The sequence below is a fragment of the Gasterosteus aculeatus genome, chromosome 10 (genome assembly GCF_964276395.1).
Source record: "Gasterosteus aculeatus chromosome 10, fGasAcu3.hap1.1, whole genome shotgun sequence".
NCBI classification, from domain to species: domain Eukaryota; kingdom Metazoa; phylum Chordata; class Actinopteri; order Perciformes; family Gasterosteidae; genus Gasterosteus; species Gasterosteus aculeatus.
Genome location: NC_135697.1, coordinates 18,680,058 through 18,689,478, shown reverse-complemented (window position 1 = coordinate 18,689,478; position 9,421 = coordinate 18,680,058). Strand labels below are relative to the sequence as shown.

The 9,421-nt window shown below is 45.2% G+C and overlaps 1 long non-coding RNA gene across 1 annotated transcript; it reads right to left on the bottom strand.

Annotated features, from left to right (window-relative positions):
• Positions 1 to 1,705: 1,705 nt before the first annotated feature.
• On the bottom strand, positions 1,706 to 4,814 carry LOC120826625 (uncharacterized). The gene is made up of 9 exons (XR_005713275.2): positions 4,698 to 4,814; positions 4,328 to 4,625; positions 3,557 to 3,762; positions 3,332 to 3,395; positions 2,944 to 3,017; positions 2,782 to 2,822; positions 2,418 to 2,531; positions 2,097 to 2,192; positions 1,706 to 1,816 (listed from the first exon to the last, which is right to left on the bottom strand). It is a non-coding gene; the product is annotated as an uncharacterized LOC120826625 (long non-coding RNA).
• Positions 4,815 to 9,421: the final 4,607 nt, after the last annotated feature.

Sequence of the window (9,421 nt, the reverse complement as noted above, 5' to 3'; positions counted from 1 at the left end):
GCCCCCGCTAACCCTAGCCCACACTTAGCCCCCGCTAACCCTAGCCCACACTTAGCCCCCGCTAACCCTAGCCCACACTTAGCCCCCGCTAACCCTAGCCCACACTTAGCCCCCGCTAACCCTAGCCCACACTTAGCCCCCGCTAACCCTAGCCCACACTTAGCCCCCGCTAACCCTAGCCCACACTTAGCCCCCGCTAACCCTAGCCCACACTTAGCCCCCGCTAACCCTAGCCCACACTTAGCCCCCGCTAACCCTAGCCCACACTTAGCCCCCGCTAACCCTAGCCCACACTTAGCCCCCGCTAACCCTAGCCCACACTTAGCCCCCGCTAACCCTAGCCCACACTTAGCCCCCGCTAACCCTAGCCCACACTTAGCCCCCGCTAACCCTAGCCCACACTTAGCCCCCGCTAACCCTAGCCCACACTTAGCCCCCGCTAACCCTAGCCCACACTTAGCCCCCGCTAACCCTAGCCCACACTTAGCCCCCGCTAACCCTAGCCCACACTTAGCCCCCGCTAACCCTAGCCCACACTTAGCCCCCGCTAACCCTAGCCCACACTTAGCCCCCGCTAACCCTAGCCCACACTTAGCCCCCGCTAACCCTAGCCCACACTTAGCCCCCGCTAACCCTAGCCCACACTTAGCCCCCGCTAACCCTAGCCCACACTTAGCCCCCGCTAACCCTAGCCCACACTTAGCCCCCGCTAACCCTAGCCCACACTTAGCCCCCGCTAACCCTAGCCCACACTTAGCCCCCGCTAACCCTAGCCCACACTTAGCCCCCGCTAACCCTAGCCCACACTTAGCCCCCGCTAACCCTAGCCCACACTTAGCCCCCGCTAACCCTAGCCCACACTTAGCCCCCGCTAACCCTAGCCCACACTTAGCCCCCGCTAACCCTAGCCCACACTTAGCCCCCGCTAACCCTAGCCCACACTTAGCCCCCGCTAACCCTAGCCCACACTTAGCCCCCGCTAACCCTAGCCCACACTTAGCCCCCGCTAACCCTAGCCCACACTTAGCCCCCGCTAACCCTAGCCCACACTTAGCCCCCGCTAACCCTAGCCCACACTTAGCCCCCGCTAACCCTAGCCCACACTTAGCCCCCGCTAACCCTAGCCCACACTTAGCCCCCGCTAACCCTAGCCCACACTTAGCCCCCGCTAACCCTAGCCCACACTTAGCCCCCGCTAACCCTAGCCCACACTTAGCCCCCGCTAACCCTAGCCCACACTTAGCCCCCGCTAACCCTAGCCCACACTTAGCCCCCGCTAACCCTAGCCCACACTTAGCCCCCGCTAACCCTAGCCCACACTTAGCCCCCGCTAACCCTAGCCCACACTTAGCCCCCGCTAACCCTAGCCCACACTTAGCCCCCGCTAACCCTAGCCCACACTTAGCCCCCGCTAACCCTAGCCCACACTTAGCCCCCGCTAACCCTAGCCCACACTTAGCCCCCGCTAACCCTAGCCCACACTTAGCCCCCGCTAACCCTAGCCCACACTTAGCCCCCGCTAACCCTAGCCCACACTTAGCCCCCGCTAACCCTAGCCCACACTTAGCCCCCGCTAACCCTAGCCCACACTTAGCCCCCGCTAACCCTAGCCCACACTTAGCCCCCGCTAACCCTAGCCCACACTTAGCCCCCGCTAACCCTAGCCCACACTTAGCCCCCGCTAACCCTAGCCCACACTTAGCCCCCGCTAACCCTAGCCCACACTTAGCCCCCGCTAAAAAAAAAATGTCTTACCTTCTGCCAAATCCGGTCAACGAGATCTGGAAAAGCCTGTAGAGAGTTGGATTCTATCGTCCTGCAAGAAATAACAAGACTACATTACCCAACTCATCCAGAAAAGTCTTGAATCACTGACATGATCATCTTCTTGTACCTGCAGGTTTCCATTTAGCAATACACTCATTCCTAAAACATCGGACAATGGAAAATAGTTAAGGACATACAACCAAAGACAAGAAGCACCGCAAGTTAACACATTATGCAATCACACAGTTGCAAACATTTTTCTAGACCTGTCGCACCGCCTGCATGACAAGCATTACATAACCATTACTGGGGGAAAAAAAAAGTCTTACCTGTTACTCAAATCGCTAAGTTGGTTGGGCAATTTCCACAGGAGGCTAAAGCTGGTTGACCCTGAAGCAGGAGCCTGTTGTGTTCTCTCAATTGTCCTGCGTGGCAGCACAACAGTACTTTGGCAAATGAGAAATATTTACACACACACACACACACACACACACACACACACACACACACTGGATTAGTTCAGTACATATTAGCAGCAGATGCAGTTAACCAACAGTCAGCCAGTCTAACAGAACATTGTATTAGACTTTTCACACATTCTGCATGACAAGCATTACATATCAAAAACCATACTGGAAAAAAAGTCTTACCGTTCACTCAAATCACTAAAGACTGCTGGTAATTGACCGTCACAGGAGGCTGAAACTGCTTGACCACTTCTGGGGATCCTCAAGGCAGGAGCCTGTTGTCTTCTCTGGACCGTCCTGCGTGGAATCACAACCAATTCTGAAAAATCTTTGAACCACTGACAAGATGGCATCTTCTTGCCCATAGGCTAATGTTATTTAGCAATACTAACACATTGGCCAACAGCAAATAGTTAAACAGCAGATAAAGGATACAAATAGTTCAGGACAGGCCGCAACACTCAGGCATTCTTTACACTTAGACATTTTATTAGTGTCATTACACAGCCTGTACGACAAGCATTATATAAAAATTAAAAGAAAATACCTTGATGAGAGCCCAGGCCTCGCCCATCTTCTCCCTCTCCTCTAGAATACATTGACATTATATTAATTCACTGCCAAAATTACATTCCAGGTACACAGTAAATTTGACTGTAAAATTGGAGTACATTGCAACACTAAGCCAGTAAACAAGGTCTTAACCTACAGTGTTGGGGTTACACTGAAGTGTACAGCACTATGCGGAGGTTGACTTTCTTTTTTATGTCCAGTTCAAAACATCTGCAGGAGAAATGTTTAAGCAACTATTCAAATGAAGATATTTTCAAAACAACCACTTGTGATATATTGTGCAACAAACTCCAGTTTAGTTAATGGAAAAATTGCTCTTTAAATACAAATTTGAAATGAGTTTTAATTACTGTCACAGAAATGTGTATTTAAAGTGCATTTTTACAGGGTAGACATAAGATTCACTTGCACTATGGAACAAACATCCCAATTACCATAAATCACCAAGCAATTCAAACAGTTAAAATCTATATGAGCAGTGGCTCTTTAGTAGTGTACTTGTTAATAGCGCAAGTCAGTCATACCTTTTGTTTGTACTCATGGCACCACGGTCTCCACCAGGTTTCTTGCAAACGCATATTGAACCAACTGAAATGAGTAAATGACAATAAAATATTTAAAAAAAAATTAAATTATCTGCAACAATTTATAAAACCGGGTTACGAAATATCTTGCGGGCAATCCACAGAGGTAGGGCAAACATTTTACAAATCAACTACCACTACCAAATGTGTTATTTGGCTTCTTACTTGTCCATGAAATCCAGTGGTAGAATTGATTTAAAAGGAATTGCAATCATCTTTGGCCATGTATTGAAGTCAGAGGAGGCCCTTTAACCTAAAGGTGGTCTTCATCTTGCAGTGAAGATAATCTAGTGAGTCTGGCATGCCATTTGGAAGAGTTAGTTTTTCAATGTTCCCCTTGATTCTGCAGGTGTCGAACCAGCCATAGCAGTCTGAGAAGAGATCACAAGCCATTAGTAAAGTTCAACATACAAGGAAATCCACTCTAGGAGGACCATTGGCCAATTGCTATTTGGGCCGTCTACTTTCCTGATATAAGATGAGGGAGAAATATTTGTAGGGCTGTTATTAGAATGCATTAGTTTTAGCTGATGCATAGTGTGTATATTAAATCATGAGAAGTTGAGCAACTGTAGGAAAGACATTTGTAACCACCAGTAGCACAGGGGGAAAGATTTCCTCCTTACAAACGAATTATTTAATAACCATGGTTGCATGGTGACTGAAATCAGACAGAGGCAAAGGATTCCCCCCAGATTGCAACATTTACTTAAAATCTTTCTCTTTTTTTAAATATAGCAATCATACCAATTCCCATCAGCTGTAGGAATAACCAAATGGGCCTCTACAAACAAATTGAGGGCTACTGGTGACTAGGCCGCAGCGGGGCAATAACGGGCACATGCGCTAGCACAGGTTGCTCACAGACTTTGTTTCTCCACACAAATATTCTAAAAATCAGAATCAAAGCATGCTATGTAAAATCAAAATACAGACCAAAACAACTGAGAATGGGAGGGGCAGATGAGAGGCCCAGACACACCATCTGGGCTGCTACTCTGCAGACAGCCTCAACCCCTAAAGACAAATAAATAGTTAAATTATATCAAATTTGATCACTACATTACTTACCAAAAGTAATCTTCTGGAATCTAACCAATACTACCAACATGAAGAAGCTCCAGACAGGAACTGAATATAGCAACACAAAGGAAACTGGCTTCTAATCCCAGCCTGGAGTTTGAGCCTCTTCCACCCGAGTCAGCTCACACATGGTTTGGGCCTTCGTGACGAGCTGGGAGACGCAAACAGAAAGTTCACTAATGGCAAAACCATTTTCCTAAGAATTGAGAATAAATAAACCTACCAGCTCACGGGATTCTCCAGTCAGACTCCAACACAGAAAGGGACAAGCATACAGCATGACAGCAACTCCATAATGTGCAGTTTTTATACCCTGTCTAATGGGTGAACCAGGAAGTGGGAGGTACCAAGGCCTGCCTGAGCCTACGGTAGCTCAGGAAGGACATTTGCTCACTGGCTACACATTGAAAAAATTATTTTTCTAATTATTCATTTATAATCTTACAGACTCAGCTTCTTCACAACGAAGATGAAGTTGTCTTGCAGTATCACCATTTAGATGATTTCATCAAACTCTGGCCGTGCACCCAGCAAGCCATGGATCAAAATCATCACACACCTGTAGTTTAGTCCATTATACACCACACTTTTGGCCAAGCTTGCAGTGTCCTTAGTTGAAGACTTGTTTCAGAGAATTTGAGATCTCCTTGTCAAGAACATGAACGTGAAGAGTGGAAACATTTATCACTTCCAATGGAGGTCTGGTAAAGCCACATGTGTGTATATGATTTGCAATCTGAAATTGATGTCTCAGAAAGGGGAAGAAGCACATTTGCAGAATGCTGAATTCAAAGCAAATACTTTAAAATTACTGGAATGACTTACTATTCTTTTAATCAAGTACTGGAACAACTGGCTCCATTGCATTAAAGTGGGTCCCATAGTAAACATCTCAATTCAATTTCCAATTCATTTTATTTTGTATAGCCCAAAATCGCAAATTAGAAATTTGCCTCAGAGGGCTTTACAGTCTGTACACATACGACATCCTCTGTCCCGAAACCCACACAATCAATACATTGTTCCGAACGAACAATGTATAATACATTCAATTCCTATGACAGAAATGATTCAAGTAATTGTGAGCATTAGGCCAGACGCGCGGCAGGACCACTGCAGGGACAACCACAATCAGATAGAACCACCATCCACAGAAGCCTGTCGGGAGGGAAAGCACAAAGACTTCCTCCATCTCCATCTCTCCTCCATGCACTGGAAAGTGGACCTGTATCACCAATTGCTTCTAACAAGGTTTCTCTCAGAGATTGGGCTAGCTTTTCAACTACTGAGTGGTCCAACTGGCATCCATTATCTCTTAATGCTAACAGTTGGCTAAACAGTCTTTGAGTAATCGGCACAGGCAGAACCATCAAAATAGTTAAACTCCTGCAAAATCTAATCTACAGCTGTATTAGACGCAAGAAAGATATTTTCTAACTTAAGCAGAACAAAAGCAATTTTAACCTCAATATTCTAGATTTTGGTTTAATATTCACGATTTAGGAATACACATTCTCTTTTTTAAATGGTGATGGGTGTGTTGGAAATATTCCCTTTCAGAAGCTGGTTAGTCATTTTCTAAGATCTGTGGGCAAGGTTGTACTGGCCGCGCTGTTTGTGAATGTCTTCAGAGTGAGTCCTTTTCTTTGGCCTGTTAATAAAAAGATACGTTATATTTGAGCAGCCCAAATAAACGCTATGATGTTTTGAGCATGCAGTACACCACAGGGTTAACAAGGTGCTCTCCTGCTGCTTGTTATGACAGCTGAGTTTACAGGGTTAGTCTTTCTTACAGGGTTGTCTTTCTTTGTAACTTTTCTGTCGCTGACTTTGGGGTAAAGAGAATGTCTATGCAGCAAATCACATTTAGATGCGCTTTTTAGCGCCATCTACCATCGGGGAGATTGAAAAGGAACGAATGTGTCTCTGCACAAAATCTGAAAAGTTCAACTTCCAGCAGATGGAGCCACATACATTTCTGTTCGTTCCTGGGACTCTCTCTTTGCACTCCATTTCATTTAGCTGATGCTTTTATTGCATTCAACCAAAACGGAACAGATCCAGTCATTTCAAACAGCAAGTTTAGCATGGATGTGTATACATTCAATTCAATTCATTTTATTTTGTATAGCCCATAATCGCAAATTACAAATTTGCCTCAGAGGGCTTTACAGTCTGTACACATACAACATCCTCTGTCCCGAAACCCACCATCGGCACAGGAAAAACTCCCCAAAAAATGAAAAAACCCTTCCAAGAGGGAAAAAAGGGAAGAAACCTTAGGGAGAACGTCAGAGGAGAGATCCCACTCCCGGGATGCACAGACTACAATGGATGCCGTGTGTACAGAATGAACAATATATAATACATGCAATTCCTATGACAGAAATTATTCAAGTAATTGTGAGTAGTAAGCCAGGCGCACAGCAGGACCACTGCAGGGGCAACCACCATCAGATAGAACCACCATCCACAGAAGCCTGTGGGGAGGGAGAGCACAGAGACTTAAGGAGAGGGTAATGATGGTTTACGTGTACAGTAATATGATTAATATCTAAAATAATAATGATGATGATGATGGCAGCAGCAGGCCTCAGCATGGCCACGGTAGGTGTCAGGACCAGGGTCCCGAAGGAACCACGATCTACGGAGACCTGATAGGGGAGAAAGCACCAAAAAAAAACTCCCGGAAATAAGCTGAATTAGTCATGTGCAATAATAAAACGTGAATTATGGTAGAACGAGAGCGTGAGAGAGGAGCTCGGTGTGTCCTAAGAATTCCCCCGGCATTCTAAGCCTATTGCAGCTTAACTAAGGGCTGGTCCGGGCCAACCTGAGCCAGCCCTATCTATAGGCAGAATCAAAGAGGAAAGTTTTAAGTTTTACTTTAAAACAGCTGACCGAATCTGCCCCCCGGACTGAAAGTGGAACCTGGTTCCACAAAAGAGGAACTTGATAACTGAAGGCTCTGGCCCCCAGCCTACTTTTTAAAACCATAAGAACAACCAGTAACCCAGCATCTATGGAGCGCAGCTGCCTTGTAGGGCAATACATCATTTAATCTGATTCTGATCTCCCCCTTATTACATTTTTTCAATCTAACTGATCAAACTGATCTGTCTGTCACCCTAACTCACTCAATAGTGCAGTACCCTAACCAACTATGAGCATTTTAGCACTGTTGCCTCACAGCAAGAGGGTCCTGGGTTCGACTCCACCCAACAGCCTCTCTGTGTTGAGTTAGCTCAATGCCAGCTGGGGTTCACTCCAGTGATTGTGACAAAGAACGCTTTAAAAGTTTCAAAGAACACAAAGTATTTTGCAAGAAATGCATACCATAGTCATTTGAGGGTGCACAGTGGTGTGAAAAGATTCACAACATTTTCTAAAATTAAGTTATACAAAATTTTAACTATAGGCTTTTGAGGGGGCATGGTGCTGTAAGGCTCAACTCCACCCAACGGCCACTGTGTGTTGAGTTAACTCAATGGTTGCTAATTTTTACTCCAGTAATAACGAGAAGAAATATGAACATTTTAAAAGGTTGAGTGTTTTTGAAAACATATATTTGAAAAACATCACAGTTATCAAGTTATCCTCTTTTGTGGAACCAGCTACCACTTTCAGTCCGGGGGAAGATTTGGTCAGCTCATTTAAGATGAAGCTTAAAACTTTCCTCTTTGATATCGCTTATAGTTAGGGCTGGCACAGGTTAGCCTGGACCAGCCCTTAGTTAAACTGCTATTGGCCTAGACTGCTGGGGGACTTGTTAGGACACACCGAGCTCCTCTCTCACTCTAACTCTGTTCTTCTACAATAATCCACATTTCATTATCGCACATCACTAATTCCGCATCTTCCCCACGGTGTTTTGTGCTTTCTCGCCTCGCAGGTCTCTTTAGGTTGTGGTTCTGTCTGGAAACTGTTTCTGCCTCCTGCCATGGGCCTGCTGACAACAGCTGCTGCCATCATCATCATCATTATTATTATTAGGGTCCTCGCAACGACTAGTCGTAGAGGAACCTATTGTATTTCATGGAATTATTATTATTTTATCTAAGGAATTTTCCCTTTTTGAGGCCTTTATGATATTCAAAAAGTTGTTAAATTTGGCATGCATATCAGAACTGGTTTCGCATTTGAGTATCAAGAAATGTCCCTATAGCACCCCCTATAGGGCCACACTAGGCCAGTTTCCGCCCCCGATGTCCGATTGACTTGAAATTTGGCACACATGTGCTCTTGGACATGCTCTACAAAAAAGTCAATCATGGTATGCAAATGCGCCTAACTAGTTCAATGAACCTGAAGTGGAATGATCATGTAGCTATTGGTCGTTTCCATTTTAAATACCATCTGAAATTGATTATAAGGCTGGTGAATGAGATTTAAGGGACGGTTTGGTGACCTATGACATTTCGCGTCGCTCCACGCGGTTAACGACAACTGACTCTTGTATGCTTTGTCCGGCGGCCGCAGGAGTTCTTGGCTGCTTATCTAGCCGTCCGGCCTGTGCCCCGACGTGTGCAGTTGCAAAGACGCGTCCAACGCTGCTCGCAGCTTTAATTATTATAATTATTTTAAATATGAATCATATTACTATTACTGTCATCATAAACCAACATTACCCTTTCCTAAAGTCTCTGTGCTTTCCCTCCCTACGGGCTTCTGTGGATGGTGGTTCTATCTGATGGTGGTTGTCCCAGCAGTGGTCCTGCCGTACACCAGGCTTGCCAATCACAATTATTTGAATCATCTCTGTTATAGGAATTGAATGTATTATATATCTTTTACATTGTTCATTCTGTACACAACATCCATTGTAGTCTGACGTTCTTCATAAGGTTTCTTCCCTTTTTTCCCCATGGAAGGGCTTTTCATTTTTTAGGGAGTTTTTCCTGTGCCGAAGTGAGGGTTTTGGGACAGAGGATGTTGCATGTGTACAGA